General features: G+C 36.0%; 1 non-coding gene across 1 annotated transcript; it reads left to right on the top strand.

The window, feature by feature from the left end:
- Positions 1-847: 847 nt before the first annotated feature.
- On the top strand, positions 848-954 carry LOC141709261 (small nucleolar RNA R71). Its single transcript, XR_012569847.1, has one exon. It is a non-coding gene; the product is annotated as a small nucleolar RNA R71 (small nucleolar RNA).
- Positions 955-17,613: the final 16,659 nt, after the last annotated feature.

Below are 17,613 nucleotides of genomic sequence, written 5' to 3' on the forward strand. Positions count from 1 at the left end.
TTTCTCCTTTTACTTAGCTTCTTCATTACCAACTTCAGCTTCTCCTTCTTTTGCTTTTTCAGCATCAGCAACTTTTCCAGACCTTAAGGTAATAGCCTTGACTTGCTCTTTAGCTTCCTTCCTGCCTGGCACTTCAGTGTCACCGGGAAGTGTGCCAGGTTGGCGATTAAGCACTGCATTGGCTATTTGACCAATTTGATTTTCCAAGGTCTTGATAGAAACCGCCTGACTCTTGCACAACAGCTTAAGTTCCTCAAAATCAGCACTAGTGGGTGCAGCTGCACCTCCCTGTTGAGGATATGATTGCCTTTGAGCATAATTCTGCGGTTGCTGGAATCCAGGTGGATTGAACTGCTTACTTACGCCTTGCTGATATGGTTGCTGAATAGCATTTTGATTATTACTCCAGCTGAAATTTGGATGATTTCTGTTGTTAGGATGATAAGTAGCTGGCACAGGCTGCTGTTATCGGGGATAATTGTTCACGTACTGAACAGATTCGTTAACAAGAGAACACTGATCCGTAGCATGAGAATATGCGCAAAGCTCACAGACCATAGCTATATGATTGACCCCATAGGTGGCTAGAGAATCGACCTTCATAGACAGCGCTTGGAGCTGCGCTGCAATAGCTGTGGCTGCATCGACTTCCAGAATACCTGCTACCTTCTCAGGCATCATCCTTTGAGTTGGGTTTTGATGCTCATTTGCAGCCATAGTCTCAATAAGATTATAAGCCTCAGTATAACTTTTGGCCCACAAGGCGCCTCCAGCTGCTGCATCGAGCATTGGCCGAGATTGGGCCCCCAAACCATTATAGAAACCAGTGATCACCATCCAATCAGGCATTCCATGATGTGGACACTTTCTCAACATCTCCTTGTAGCACTCCCAAGCTTCGCACATAGATTCTGTAGGTTGCTGCGCAAACTGAGTAAGCGCACTCCTCATAGCCGCAGTCTTTGCCATTAGATAAAACTTCACCAGAAATTTTTGTGCAAGATCTTGCCAAGTAGTGATGGACCCAGCTGGTTCAGAATGTAACCAGTCCTTAGCTTTATCCCTCAGAGAGAATGGGAAAATCCTCAGCTTGATAGCCTCATGAGTCACACCATTGTATTTGAAAGTACTACAGATCTCAACAAAATTCCTTATGTGAAAGAGATGTGTCCTAAGTCCAATCATGTATGATGATTTAAGAATAACTTTTATGTAATCTGTTTTGATTTCATTGATATTTATAAAAGACTTGTTTTGGTTTTATTGCGGGCTTTATCTATTTAAGTGTTTAAATAAGATATACTATAGTTTAGAGTAAATCTTTTTATGGATTATGATGAGATCATAATAATGAGACCTAAAAAGATGATAACTCTGAACTTAAATATTTCCTGGTCGTAGGATTACTAACTGGTAATTAGTAATCCGCAAAGATCGGTACATACTATGCTTGCTTCATTATGAAGGATGTATGTTCTCATAGACATTTGTGTGGTGACACTATAGCTAGTATGTACGTGCTTATTATAGAATAAGTTCACTGAACATGACTCACACAGCTGAACAACTGATGGAGTTCACTCATGTGTCAGCAGTTGTTCACATAGTGATAGTTGTACAAGTATCCTTAGACTTGAGGTCATCATAGTCATCTTGTGTACACTGAACTATGCTTTGGTTTAGTTCTTAGTCTCCAGGGACAATTATAAGGGCTCTACTGGGTATAGGAATTTATACACGAAGATAGTGTATGATCAATAAAGGATCTACCCCTTCCAGTGAAGGAAGAGAATGTTCAATGTTGATCCACTTATGCTAGTTCAGGAATCTCTGGCCAGAGTGAATGAAATTAGAAAGGAGTTTCTAATTCACATTAATTAGAACTAAGCATAGTGAATGAGAAAGCATATGATTAAATAAGATAGGCTTGACACGAGTTCCATGCCTTGTATTTAATCATGACATTACAGGGTAGAAGGAATTAATTGTACGGTAACTATTCACTGAATAGGTTCTTGGTATTCTAAGCAGTGAATTCGTATTATCCGGATAGTCGCGATATGCTGAGAAGTATCCCTCACGATGTAGAATAAACATGATTAATTTATTAATTAATCATATTTAATAAATTAGAGAATTTATATAAATAATAATAAAATAGTTTTATTATTATTTATTTCTACTACTGGCTTAATATTGAACCTACAGGGTCACACCATAAAAGAGAATGATTTAATGGTGGAGGAATTAATTAATAATGGCTGGTAATTATTTATTTGTGAAATAAATAATTACTTAGCAAATTTAATAATTGATTAAATGAGATTTAATTAATTATAAAATTAATTAAGAAAAGTTCTTAATATTATTAATTAAGAATTTAATTTTGGAAATTAAATCAAGTGAGAGAATCATTTTTCTAAAGTGTTTAGAAAAGGGATTAATGATTAAAAGGTGTTTTAATTATTAGTTAATTGGTTAATAAGAATAATCAATTGAAGGGTTAATAATAATAATATTTTATGTTTGCCTATAAATATACTATTATAAACCCTATTTGCCTCAACCAAAAAAAAACCCTAATTCTAAAGTAGAACAAGAGGGAGGCAACTAATTCTCTCAACCTCTTCCTCCTCTATCACATTGTACTCTTGGTGGATACCTGTGGAGTGCTTCACACTTGAGGAGCAGCTGCTAGGGATTTCTGTTCATCGTTCTTGGATCGCTATTAAAGACCTCCATCTTTCCATTAACGTAAAGTTTCTTAAGGTAAACATACTGAACTACGAATTAAATATTATTTTTCGCATGGATCCTGCGGAGGGTTTCAATTTTTTTTAAGATTTAAATTTACATTTTCGTTGCGTTTATGTGATAAAAACCCTTCAATGGAATCAGAGCTACTTGCGAAAAGTTTTTAATTCATTTATGTGTTTAACTGTTTTCGATATATGAGAATTTACGTGATTCGCCATGATTTGATGTTGATATAATATGCTTATATATGTATGGTTTTGAATATATGATATTCATGTGAGTTGTATAATCATAAGATGATTATGTAATCTGTATATATACTGATATATACATGATTTATGTTTGTTCTAATTATGAGAATCATATTAGATACGGATTCTGAATTGGCTGCTACAGATTTGCTGAAATCTGGGTCTGGTATCCGATTTACGCAAACGAATACCCTATTCCATAGATAAACGAGCGTATGAACAAAACTGATAGCTATAGCTATCAACGACTCATTTGTAAGGCGTTTGACGTCGTTTACTACCCGTAAACAGTGATTCTTGTTTTTCTGATCTGATTCTGATTTTTGTCATTTTTTTTATGCTTAGATCATGGATAATATGATATGTTAAGATCAGATTATGTGTTTTAACATACTTTTATGTGTTGTATGAGCATGGTGTATGGTTATGGCCTTTCGACCTTAGTGTAATGGTTTTGGTTTTGGTTTTAAATACGACATGCATGTCGTCAATCTTTGTAATCATAAATCTCGAATGTAACTCGAGTTATTCTTGTAAGTTCATTAGATTAGTTTTACTTTCAATCTATGTAATGTAATTGAAGACTCAAGAAGGCTATCCAATGGAGGTGATACAAAGAAGAAGACGAGGCATACAAGAAGTCTAAACAAATAAGAAGACTTATGTAATAAGTAGTTGTATTTATTTCCATCACCATATTAGATTGACCTTGATCTTTATCATGAGCTTGATAAAGATCACATAGGATGGGGCCATAACGAAACACATTTACTTTATTGCACTTTACATTTACTTGTTTATTTAATTTTATGTATGAGATATATGCCTATGTTTACCATGCGATGATAGATTTAGGTGAACTTAAATCAATATAAGGCGTGCTCTAGAAAATCTAGAATAGGAATCGTTTCTTGCCTTAACAATAATATTATGAATACAATCATGAGATTCTTGTTTTTATGAAACACGTAATTAAATATAAATATTCAATAAAGGATGATTCTGTCAAAAGCAAATTTCTATCTGTAAGAAAGGGGTATTAAGTGACGCCTCTTGACAATGCTCCCCCCGATCTGGGAATCATCTGATTATCGATTATTGATTTGAAATATTTAATTTAAAAGGAAGAATCTCTTTATAATATGATTATGATTGTAACATAATATAATCCCTCTAAAATTAAATAATATCAAGTAGTAATTGGCCAATGACACAACGGGCTTGTGTCGATCATAGCCTTCCAACATGGTAGAAAGTGGTTCTTATTTTTAAATCATTGTCGTTTCGTGCTACAGCCGAGGGCTTTGATTTCGAAATAAGAAATACTTGTCTATTATATAGAGATGTGTACATTGAATTAGAATCTAAAGGTCGTTACGTGCTTTAGCCATGGGCCGTTGGAGACTGATTCAATTGTACGAAATGTTGGGTTAGACTTGACTTAGAATATTGAGTTTGTCGTGCTACAACCGTGACTCAATTATTCAAGAGGCTAAAGTTTTATTAGGGAATAACATAAGATGTAATTGACAAGAGTTGTCTGCCTATTGAACATCACATGACGTTTCGTGCTACAGCCGAGGTTGTGTGATGGAATGTAGGATCCCTATTCCCATTAGCATTATGAATGCTTAATTTTCACTTAGCGGTTGTATAAATTAGATAAACTAGTGGGAGCCACTTATGGATAAAAACCCGATTCATATAGTGTTTTGAAATGAAATTGAATATTTGCTAAGTGTTGTTATATGTTCATCATTTACAGATTTACTATATACGTTATGTCTTCTGCACTATCACTCCGGAGCATACTAGATGCTCACAAGTTAACTGGTGCTAATTTTGCTGACTGGCTTCGAAACTTGAGAATTGTTCTCAGGGTTGAGAAGCTGGAATATGTTCTTGACTCACCTAAGCCTACTGAACCTGCTAGCGATGCACATAATGATGAACATGTTGTGTATCGTAAGTGGATAGATGATGCAAATGTTGCTCAATGCATCATGCTAGCTTCCATGAACATTGAGCTACAGAAGCAACATGAGCATATGGATGCTCACACTATCCTTATGCATCTACAAGAGTTGTATGATGCAGGGAGGACAGCTCGATATGAGATATCGAAGGAGCTGTTCGGTTGTAAGATGTCTGAGGGATCATCTGTGAATGACCATGTACTTAAGATGATCAATTTGATTGAACGTCTTGGACAACTTGGTTTTGCCATGGACGGGGAGCTGAGCCAAGACTTGGTCTTGCAATAACTTCCGAGTTCGTTCTCGCAGTTTGTTGTGAACTTTCACATGAATAAGCTGGATGTCAGCCTGCCTGAACTCCACAACATGTTGAAGACTGCGGAATCGAATTTCCCCCTAAGAAGAGTTATGTTCTTCTAATTGGTGAAGGTTCCAATCCTAAGAAAAGGAAGAAGAACCCTTCCAAGAAGAAGAAAGTAGGTGAGAAAAAGCCGGTTCCACTAAAAGCTGAAGACCCCAAGAGCAAAGCTATTTGCTTTCACTGTAACAAATTGGGGCACTGAAGAGGAACTGCAAGGTTTACCTTGCAGAATTGAAGAAGAAGAAGGGTAGTGAGACTACCGCTTCTGATTCAGGTATGTTCATGATCGAAGTTAATATGTCACTAACAAATTTCTACTTGGGTATTAGATACCGCCTGTGGTTCTCATATTTGCAATTCGTTGCAGGGACTAAAGGGAAGTAGGACTCTTGAAGAAGATGAGGTGATTCTACGTATGGGCAATGGAGCAAGGGTTGCTGCCATATCTGTAGGATCATTTAGTTTACATATGCCTACGGGCAAGACTATTATTTTGAATAATTGTTATTACGTTCCCTCTATTGTGAGGAATATTGTTTCTATTCCTATGTTGGATTTGGATGGTTTTTCATTTATTATTAAGAATAATGAATGTTCTATTCTTAGAGATAATGTTCTTTATGGACGTGGTACTTTAAATAATGGTCTATATGTATGTGACGTAGAGCATAATTTACTTCAGATTGAACAAACTAATAAAATAAAAAGGGATGATGAAAATCTCACTTTCTTGTGGCACTGCAGACTTGGTCATATTAGTGAAAATAGACTGCGGACATTGCATAAGGAATGGTTACTAGACCCCTTTGATTTTGAATCATATCCTTCATGCGAGTCTTGTCTATTGGGTAAAATGACCAAATCTCCATTTAGTGGACATGGAGAGAGGGCTGCAGATTTGCTAGGATTGGTACACACAGATGTATGTGGACCAATGTCTACGCAAGCCATGGGTGGATTTTCATACTTCATTACTTTCATAGATGATCGATCTAGATTTGGATATGCGTATTTGATGAAACACAAGTCTGAAGCCTTTGAAAAGTTCAAAGAGTATAAGTATGAAGTGGAAAAACAAACCAAACATAGTATTATAACTCTTCGATCAGATCGAGGTGGTGAATACTTGAATGGAGAGTTTCTAGCTTATCTCAAAGAAAATGGTATAGTCACCCAGTGGACTCCTCCATATACTCCACAGTTAAATGGGGTATCTGAAAGGAGAAATCGAACTTTGTTAGACATGGTTCAGTCCATGATGAGCTATGCAAATCTTCCAGTATTCCTGTGGGGTTATATATTGGAAACCTCAGCATATTTACTGAATAAGGTGCCTTCCAAATCTGTTCCTCAAACTCCATATGAGATATGGAAAGAAAGGAAACCGGGTCTTAAACACGTTAAGATTTGGGGATGTCCAGCTTATGTCAAGAAAGTTGACCCAGATAAGCTAAAAATCTCGATCCGTAAAATGTAATTTTGTGGGATATCCTAAAGAGACTTTAGGGTATTACTTTTACACCGATCATAGGGTGTTTGTCTCCAGACATGCTACCTTCTTGGAAAAATAGTTTATCCTTGAAGGATACAGTGGGAGCAATATTGAACTTGATGAAGTTCAAGAAGCTTAGACTACTACGGTTCAAGAGGAAACACCTATTCAGACTGAACAACCTTCTGTGGAACAGCCCATTCGTAGGACAGGGAGAGTGTCTCGCCAACCTGAGAGGTATTATGGCCTTGTCATTGAGAATGACAATGAGTTGTCAATCATTGATGATGACGACCCTATGACCTATAATGAGGCTATGAGTAGTGTTTACTCAGAGAAATGGCAAAGTGCCATGAAATCCGAAATGGAATCTATGTATACCAACCAAGTATGGACTTTGGTTGAAGCACCTGAGGGTGTGAAGCCTAATGAGTGCAAATGGGTATACAAAAGAAAGATTGGAGCAGATGGCCAGGTGGAGACCTATAAGGCCAGGCTCGTGGCAAAAGGATTCAGACAAAGGCAAGGGATTGACTTTGATGAAACTTTCTCGCCTGTAGCCCTGTTAAAATCAATTCAGATTTTGCTTGCGATTGCTGCTTACTACGACTATGAGATCTGGAAAATGGACGTGAAAACGCCCTTTCTCAATGGGAAACTTGAAGAGGAAGTGTATATGACACAGCCAGAGGGTTTTCTTTCCAAGGGAAATGAACACCTAGTGTGTAAGATGCTACGAACCAAATATGGTTTAAAGCAAGCTTCTCGTAGATGGAACATCCATTTTGATGAGATAATCAAAGATTTTGGTTTTATCAAAAGCAAGCTTCGGTTTTTTTTAAGATTTAAATTTACGTTTTCGTTGCGTTTATGTGATAAAAACCCTTCATTATGTGCATGTTGGGGTCTTCAGTCGTAGCACCTCCGAAAGAAACAGAATTCTGCACCATCTGAATAGTGCCCGGCTTGATTTCAATGGTGTTAGCCTGAATAGCCGGATGAAGAATGCTTGACTGAATGTCATCAATTTTAGGCCGAGAAAAGTCCATAAGTGCTGGACCTGCCGGAACAATACGATCACCCATGATTAAAGGTCTTTCTGCTTACTTCCTGAATCCGAATCTTCAAAATCTATCTTCTCCGGAATATCAAGAACTTCGTCTGTCTCCTCAGCTGTATCTAAAGTCCTCTTACGAGTACGAGAACGAGTTTGCATAAACGCTCACTAAAGTACTTGAAACGCAACCGGAAACAATAAGTACACACATCTTAATCACTGAGTCCTAATGACCAATGATGGTAAGTACATAAACTAAACAAATAGGCCGAGTCCCCGGCAGCGGCGCCAAAAAGTTGTTAGGGCAAAAACACGCGCTAATAACACACGCAAGTATACGCGTTCACAAGTAATATAGAATACTTTCTAGTTCGTTCCCACAGAGACTCAGACTAATTATGTTCAATTAAACTCACTCGCCAATGTATAATTACTTCTCAATGTTAAGACAATAACACTTAGAGTTGATTAACTAATTATTAACTACAATTAACTACTATAATGAACCATTTAATTAACACTTGAATTCACAATATTAAAACACTCATGAGATCACAACTTCATTACTACTTCCTTCAATAGCTATTGTTATTACCCTTAGCATGCAACAGTGATGATATTAATCGAATAACACGAAATTGATAAAAGCCAACTTTCATTGTACTAATACCATTCTACCAAACATCCACAATTAAGATAGAAGTTGAATAGGCATCAATTATGTTGAGTCCCTATATGTCTACAGAAATTGACAACATAACGATTTAAGCACAAGTTATTCCTTTTGATTACACATGGCGAATAAAAATGTTAGAGTTACCCACTAATCATGCATATTCATACATGAACCTATGCTAGCATGGCAAGTTCTAAATCTTAAGATCCACCGTCGCTTCACAAGAGATTAACACCCTATCCTATATGTTCGCGACGCACATAAGACGAATACGCACACCCAATACTAGATATCATACAATCATCACACTCTAAGGTATTAAACAACTAACTAAAGAATTCGATAGTAAATCCGTTACGACCCCATGATCACGATTAACCCATGTTAGCACTCATTGTCATCATGGGTTCATATGAAAACATGATAAATAAACACAAGAGAATAATAACTAAAACTACTTGTATTAAACCAGAGTACGTCACAAGTGTAAATAGGTTCAAAGTAAAGAAAACTAGCATCCAACGTTACAACGAAATAAAGAATCACAAGAAAATATGCTTCCTCTTCATTGCGGTGTGCTAAAACGGTCTTCTTCCTTATCTCCTCGCTCCTTGATTAATACTACGATCCAACCTTTGTGAAATGTCTCTGAAATCTACTTATATAGGAGTCCCATAAAACCCAGATAGCTCAGAAGTTGGAAGCCAAACAGAAATAGAAGTCTAAAATAATAAATCTGAATTTATGACCCTGCGCGGCCGCTCAGCTTTCCTGAGCGGGCGCTCAGCAGAGCTGAGCGGGCGCTCAGACCCCTCTGGAAAAATGATCTGTTTTGCTCCGTTTATTCGCTGAAATCTACTCCTATCTTCCCACTTGCAATGTTGAACACATGCCAAGGCTTATTATTGATGAATTCTCTCCCGAAATGTAACTAATGCCCTGAAATGCACAAACACTAGAAAAACGCATCAAATACACAAAATACTTGATTTCAAGACACCAGTTTAAGCTATTATAAGATGTTCTAAGTGGTATAAAATGCCACTTATCAATACCTGTTACCTCGAACCAATGATTTGTTTAATTAAATGAAGGAAGCAAGGTATTTTTATAGGATTGATTTAAGACTGGGTATATTACCAAGTGAAGATTGAACTTATGGACATATCAAAGATAATTTTCAGAACTCAGTACTGTTGTTATAAAATTCTAGAAATGGTAGTTGAATGAACTGATATACCGGTAATATTTAAATTTGATGAGTAGAATCTTGAAGGAGGAATCTGGATAAGATGTACTTGTGTTACTTAAGAAGAACCATGCAACCTATACAATGATAGCTGAGGAGTCAAAGAAGGAGGAAGCGGTATGAAAAGTTTACCGGGTGAAAACTTTAATGGCAGGAAGTATAATTCTTAGCATAGATAGTCAGTGAGGAGGAGATAAAAAGGGGATTCAGCAGAAAAATTTAAAGATAGTATGAATGAAGAAAGACCAAAAGAACCATCAAAAGTAAGAAGTTTTATTATTAGTTGGTTATTATCGGAAATTTGTTCAAGACTTCTTAAAAGTTGCAGTACCTTTGACGAAGCTAATCAGGAAAAGCAAGAAGTTTTTATAAAGTAGAGAAGGGTTAAGAAAGTTTTGCATAGTTAAATGAGAGAATGGTTACGACACCTATTTTATCAATTGGAAAGTATTAAGAAGATTTGATAAGTTCATAGTGATGCTTCTCATAATGGAATCAGATGTGTGTCGATGCGGCACAATAAAGTATTGTATATGCATCCAAACGACTGAAACCTTATGAGCAGAAGTATCCAACTCACAAATTGGGACTAGCAGTATGATATTCGCTTTGAGAGATTTGAGAAATATGATATGTAGGGGGAAAGGTGTAAGATTTATACGGACCATAAAAGTTTGAAGTATGAACTCCCGAGGAAAAGCAAATGTAGTGGCAAGAGATATGTAAAAAGGGGAGAATAAACATAGAGACTGTACCAGAAGAATTATCTATGGAATTCTAGAAGTTAGAATTGGAAGTCAGGGTTCATGATCCAAAAGGAGTAAGAATATATAGTATGACTTTTCAGTTGGAGTTGTTAGAAATGATAAGGAAGTGTCGGGAAGAGGTAATGAATCAGGATATAAATCATTTGGTAGATGAAGAATTGTGCACGCAAAAAGGATGATCAAGGTATTCTTAGGTTTTCTTCTAGAATTTGGAGTCCACCAGTGACGAAGTTAAAGAATGAAATTTTACTGAAAGCTCATAATTCAAGGTATTCAATTCATTTAGAGAGTATCAAGATGTATAGAGATTTAAAGGAGAATTATTGGTAGCCAGGTGTGAAGAGGGAAATTGCGGAATGGATTAGCAGATGTTATACATGTCAAAGAGTTAAAGTAGAGTATCAGAGACCAAGTGGATTGCTACAGCCATTGGAGGTTCCAGAGTGGAAGTGGGAGCATATCGCCATGGATTTCATAGTTGGGTTACCAAGGATAAAAACTAATCATGATGCCATTTGGGTTATGGTGGATAGAGGGGAAGTGATAATGGCACTGAGTTCAAGAATTCAATCATGGAAGAGTTCTGCAAAGAGCAAGGAATAAAGCAGGAATTTTCTGCACCTGGAATCCACAGCAGAATGGAGTTATAAAAAAAAGAACATGAATCTTATTGAAGCTGCACGAACTATGCTTGATGAAGCAAAGCTACCAACCTATTTTGGGCTGAAGCTGTGCAGACTGCTTGTTTTACACAGAATGTTATACTCATAAACAAGCATGGAAAAACACCATATGAGATGGTGAAGAAAAAGAAGCCAAATCTGAAATATTTTCATGTATTTGGATGCAATTGTTTTGTTCTTAAGACTTATCCTGAACATTTGTCAAAATTTGATCTAAAAGCTGATAAAGGAATTTTTGTTGGATACCCACTTTCCACAAAAGCCTTCAGAGTCTACAATTTAAGAACAAGGGTTGTCATGGAATCTATCAATATATCTTTTGATGATAAAAAGATTACTGAACTTGAAGATTTCAAAGATCATGATCAGCTGAGATTTGAAAATGAAGATGTAAATTCTAATTCTATAAATTCTGATTCTGTAAATTCTGATGACCTAAATCCTGATCCAGTAAGTTCTGAAGGGTTAAATTCTGATGTCATTGAAACTGTAGTAACTGGTCCAAAGGAAAATGCAACTGTTCAGGGGGAGCAAGCTGATGATCATACCACATCTCAAGATTCTCAAGAAGCATCAGAACCAGTCACTGGCTCTTCAAATTTTGATTTATCAAGTTCTGATGAGCCAAATTCTGACAATTCTGGAAACTCTAATTCTTCAATTCCTTAAGGATCCAACTCAACATCTGAAGTCTCAGAGAGCATAACTTCAGGGGGAACATCAAAAATGCTGATGGAGACAACATGGATCATGGGGGAAGATCCAGTCCCAGAGATCAAATTCCATCTGCAAGGAAGTAGACTAAATCATACACACCTGACTTGATAATTGGTGATCCTGAAGTAGGTGTCAGAACTAGAACAACAACAACAACAAATGAATGTCTTTATCATTCCTTTCTATCCCAGACTGAACCAAAGAAAGTAGAAGAAGCTCTTCAAGATGCTGATTGGGTGCAAGCAATGCAGGAAGAGTTAAATGAATTTAAAAGAAATAAAGTCTGGACCCTAGTACCAAGACCAAATGACAGATCAATTGTTGGTACAAAATGGGTGTTCAGAAATAAAACTGACAGTGATGGCATAATTACAAGAAACAAAGCAAGGCTGGTTGCTAAAGTTTACTCTCAATAGGAGGGTATTGACTATGATGAAACATTTTCTCCAGTTGCTAGATTGGAAGCCATAAGAATCTTTTTGGCTTATGATGCTCACAAGAAGTTTAAAGTCTTTCAAATGGATGTGAAAAGTGATTTTCTCAATAGAGAATTGGAAGAAGAGGTATATGTTGAACAACCTCCAGGCTTTGTAGATCCAAAATTTCCAAATCATGTCTACAGGCTTGACAAAGCACTTTATGGCCTTAAGCAAGCTCCAAGAGAATGGTATGAGACTTTAGCTCAATTTCTTATGGAAAGCGGATTTCACAGAGGCACAATTGAAAAGACTTTATTTTGTCTCAACCATGGAAAGGACTTACTTTTGGTACAGATATATGTTGATGATATCATTTTTGGGTCTACAAATACAAAACTTTGTGAAAGATTTTCCAAGTAATGTAGTCAAGATATCAAATGAGTATGATGGGAGAGTTGAGTTATTTTCTGGGACTTCAAGTCAAACAAATTGAAGAAGGTACTTTTATCAGTCAATCCAAGTACACCAAAAACTTACTCAAGAAATTTGGAATGCAAGACCGTTCTACTGCATCAACTCCCATGGCCACTGCCAGTAAGTTAGATAAAGATACTGGAGCATCAGTAGATATTACTAACTACAAAGGTATGATTGGCTCTTTATTCTATTTAACTGCAAGTAGACCAGATATCATGTATGCTACTTGTCTCTGTGCAAGATTTCGGGCTGATCCAAGAGAACCTCATCTAATAGCTGTGAAAATAATTTTCAAGTATCTAAAGGGTACAGCTGATCTAGGATTGTGGTATCCTAGAGAATCAGATTTTAAGCTAATAGGTTACTTAGATGCAGATTTTGCAGGATGCAAAATAGACAGGAAAAGCACTAGTGGAAGCTGCCAATTTCTTGGAGGCAGATTGGTTTCTTGGTTTAGCAAGAAATAGAAATCAATTTCCATATCAACTGCAAAAGCAGAATATATTGCTGCAGAAAGCTGTTGTGCACAGATTTTTTGGATGAAGAATCAGTTACTGGACTATGGGTTAGAATTTTCTAAAATACCTATTTACTGTAATAATCAAAGTGTTATTGCTATGACAGGAAATCCAGTTCAACACTCAATGACAAAGCACATCAGCATTAGGTACCATTTCATAAGGGAACATGTGATGGAAGGTACAGTGGAATTGCATTTTATTCCAACAGATCAACAACTAGCAGATATTTTCACAAAACCATTATGTGAAGCTACTTTTACAAGATTGGTAAATGAACTTGGAATGGTTTCAGGTTCTTTCTCAAAATCTATTTAGTTTTTGTTCTCATACATCAGACTTTATGATCAGTGTTTACATATTTTCTTATATCAATATAATCTGTGCTTAAATTATAACATATTAAACACTACTTATTATCTGATGTGATTCTATAAACTCTGAAAGTGTTTTAAATGTTCTGTGACTATTCAATCCAATAAGGATTATTTTGTTAGATGCTGACTTAGTAGTCTTTAACAAACTATGTATCCCATGTTTGAATTAGTTATTTATGTGGAAATCTCTAACACAAGCAAATTCTGATTTTGATCTTAGTCAAACTTACTTCCTGTATCTTATTACTAAGTCACAAACTAGATTATTGCTTCTTATCTGTCAAACTCTGATGTCAGTAAATCTTAAGGATGAACTACATGCTTGATAAGCCTCACTTATCTGAAGAAAACAAAAGAAAAAAAAATTGAAATCAGGTACTCCTTTGAGACCTAGAGTAAATATGTGAAAGGGAAGATCCAAGTGCATTGCTGGTATTAAGTAATATGCATTAGAAAAGCAAATTAATTTTTCTTGGTGACTTTTCACATTCTTTGATTACTGGAGAAATATTCTGATAACAACATTAATTCTGATGACAGTTGTAACTCATTTACACTGAGAAGCCCTTGTCAAAATAATTTCAAAAGATGCATAAAATAAACACAAACAGTTGAGGTGGATTCTTGCATGACTTTATTCTACAGTAGACTTCACAATTAAAGACTAATTTTAAGCATTTTTCTTAGTTATGCTGTTAGATATATTTGAGATGTCATGTCTAATATGATTCATGTTTAGTTTTCAGATCTTAACAAACAGGTCATATCAGGACTTACTGAAATCAGGACTTACTGGAAGTCAGAACTTAATATCAGAACTTAAGGTCATATCAGAACTTAAGTGTGGGAGGACTTACAGTTAAGGAAGGAAACTGATTTACAGTAGAAGATCGAGACTAAAATAAAAGAAGATATGCATGGAAAGAGTTAGAAGACTGGAAGACTTGTAGAAGATATCTTATTGATATATTTTAGGAGACAGAATTGTATTCCATATCAATTAGAAGTTATCTTGTAATTATGTACTATATAAACACAGACTTTCGGTTTACACTATATGTGTTATCATTATCAAGAAGATTATACATTGTAACCTAGCAGCTCTTAGTAATATTTGTTCATCACTAAGAGAGAACAGTTCCACTGTAACAGAGTTTATCTTATTAAATATATCTGTTTACTGTTACTTGTGTTTAAAATCGATTTGATTGTATAAACACTGTATTCAACCCCCTTCTACAGTGTTGTGTGACCTAACAATTGGTATCAGAGCTTTTCTGTTAACACACATACAGTAAAGATCCAAACAATCATGTCTGAAGAAGCACAAACTCCAACCAAGCCCACCAAAATTGAAGAAACTCAAAAGACTCAAACCCACAGTCGATATCAAACAAAATTATAAAAAAGGGTCGGTCAAGACTATTAGGGTTCCCATACTGAGACCTTCTGAGTATCCCATATGGAAAGTGAAGATGGCTATGTTTCTGGAAGCTACAGATCCAGAATACCTTGACAGAATTAATAAAGGACCACATAAGCCTACCAAGCTCTCTGTTGTAGTTGCTGATCAACCAGCAAAGACCAAACCAAAGGAGAAAGGTGAGTACACAGCTGAAGACATCTCATCTATTGCCAAGGATGCAAAGGTAAGGCATTTGATGCATAGTTCCATTGATAATGTCATGTCAAATAGGGTAATACATTGCAAGACTGCAAAGGAGATATGGAAAGCTCTGAAGACAAGATGCCAGGGAACTGATACAATCAAGAAGAACAGGAGGACTATACTCACTCAAGAGTATGAGCACTTTGACTCAAAAGATGATGAGTCATTAACTGACTTATATGACAGGTTTGTCAAACTCTTGAATGATCTGTCATTGGTGGACAAGGAATATGATCTTGAAGATTCAAATCTAAAATTCCTTTTAGCCCTTCCTGAAAATTGGGATTTGAAGTCTACTACCATAAGAGACAACTATGACCTTACTGAAACTATCTTGATGAAATTTATGGTATGCTCAAGACTTATGAACTTGAGATGGATCAAAGGAGCAAGTGGCATGGAAGAAAGTCAAGGACAATTGCTCTTAAGGCTGAGGAGGAATCTCCTAAAGTTGTTGCCTCAAAGAGGGGTAAAGGAAAGGCTCTCATTATAAAGTCTGATTTAGAGTCGTCATATTCTGATAATGATGATTTAGAAACTAAAAGCTTATCTGAAATGGATGATGATGAAGAGATGATGAAATTGTGTGCTCTTATGGTGAAGGGTATCACAAAGATAGCCTACAGGAAATTCAGAAAGGGAAAGAAGTTTTCTAGGAAATGTGTAAGTTCTGATAAGAAAGGGTTCAGAAAGTCTGAAGGCAAAGGTGTAAAGTCTGACAGAGGAGACAACTCAAATGTCAAATGCAACAATTGTGGTGAAAGAGGCCACATATCTCCTGACTGCAAGAAAGGAAAAAGTGACAAAGGCAAGGCACTTGTCACAAAGAAGAAAAGTTGGACAGACACTTCAGATTCTGAAGATGAGGTGAACTATGCCTTGATGGCAAATGCTGATAGCAGCCATGAAACTGCTGAATTGAAGGTACCTCAAACAACTTATGCTTTTCATATTGATGATATTACTGAGTTGAGATTATATCTTAAAACCATGTTTATTAGTTATAGAGATCAGACTTTAACATGTGAAAGATTAACATCTGAAAATTCTACTTATAAAAAGAGAAATGATTATTTAGAAAAGGAGTTAGTTTTACTTCATCAAACTAAGAAAGAAAAAGATGATGCTTTATATGTTAGAGATGAAGTGTTAAAATTGAATGAATCTCCAAAAGATGACTTAGAAAAGGAAGGAGAGATTAACATAACTTGGACTAACTCTGGCAGAACAACTCAGAATTTATTAAGTAGTGGAAACTGGAAAGAGGGCTTAGGTTATGGAGCTGATAAAAGTGAAAAAGGAACTGAACAAATTGATCCAATTGTTGTTAAACAGACTGCTAAGCCAAAGGTAAATCATGTTAAGTTTGTAGCTAAAACTGTAAAGTCTGATTATGAAAAGATGAAAGAGTCTGTGACAGAAGTTAAGGAGAAGTCAACTTCTGACAAATTAGAACAGGATAAACTAGCTCAAGTAAATATAGGCTTAATGACAAAGAAGCAGCTTAAGTATAAGCTAAAAGAGATTAGAAATGTCAACAAGGCAAAAGAAGCTAGGAAAAATAGGAATGGAAAGGAAGGTCTGAATAAAAGCAATAATTATATGCCTATTCCAAATGCTCCTAGAAAGAAATGCTATAACTATGGAAACACTAACCATCTTGCTTCTTTTTGCAGGAAGAATAAGAATATAAACTCTTTACCTCCTAGATCAGGAGTTAAGAGACAGTCTGATAGGTTTAAGCCACAAAATCCTTATTTTCATTATGGTAGTTTATGGCATTCCGTTTATACTTGTAAGGAATATCATAGTTTGTACTATGATTATTATCAAATAAAACCTTCTTTGAAGAAAGTTACTATAATTCCTTCTAGTGTAAAGTGTGATGCAAAGTCTGATATAAGTTCTGATAAACAGCATGTTAGCATAAACTCTGAAATTAAATCCGCTGCAAATGCTAACAAACTTAAAAAGGCCAAAGGATCCAAGCAAGTCTGGGTCCTTAAAACTAACCATTAGTGGTCTTTGTGATTGCAGGGCAACAGGAAAAACATCCTAGTTCTGGACAGTGGATGTTCAGGACATATGACTGGAAATAAAGCCCTGCTATCAGACTTTGTGGAGAAAGCTGGCCAAGGAGTTTCTTATGGAGATGGAAACATGGGAA

Source organism: Apium graveolens, chromosome 2 (assembly GCF_009905375.1).
Source record: "Apium graveolens cultivar Ventura chromosome 2, ASM990537v1, whole genome shotgun sequence".
Taxonomy (NCBI): Eukaryota; Viridiplantae; Streptophyta; class Magnoliopsida; order Apiales; family Apiaceae; genus Apium; species Apium graveolens.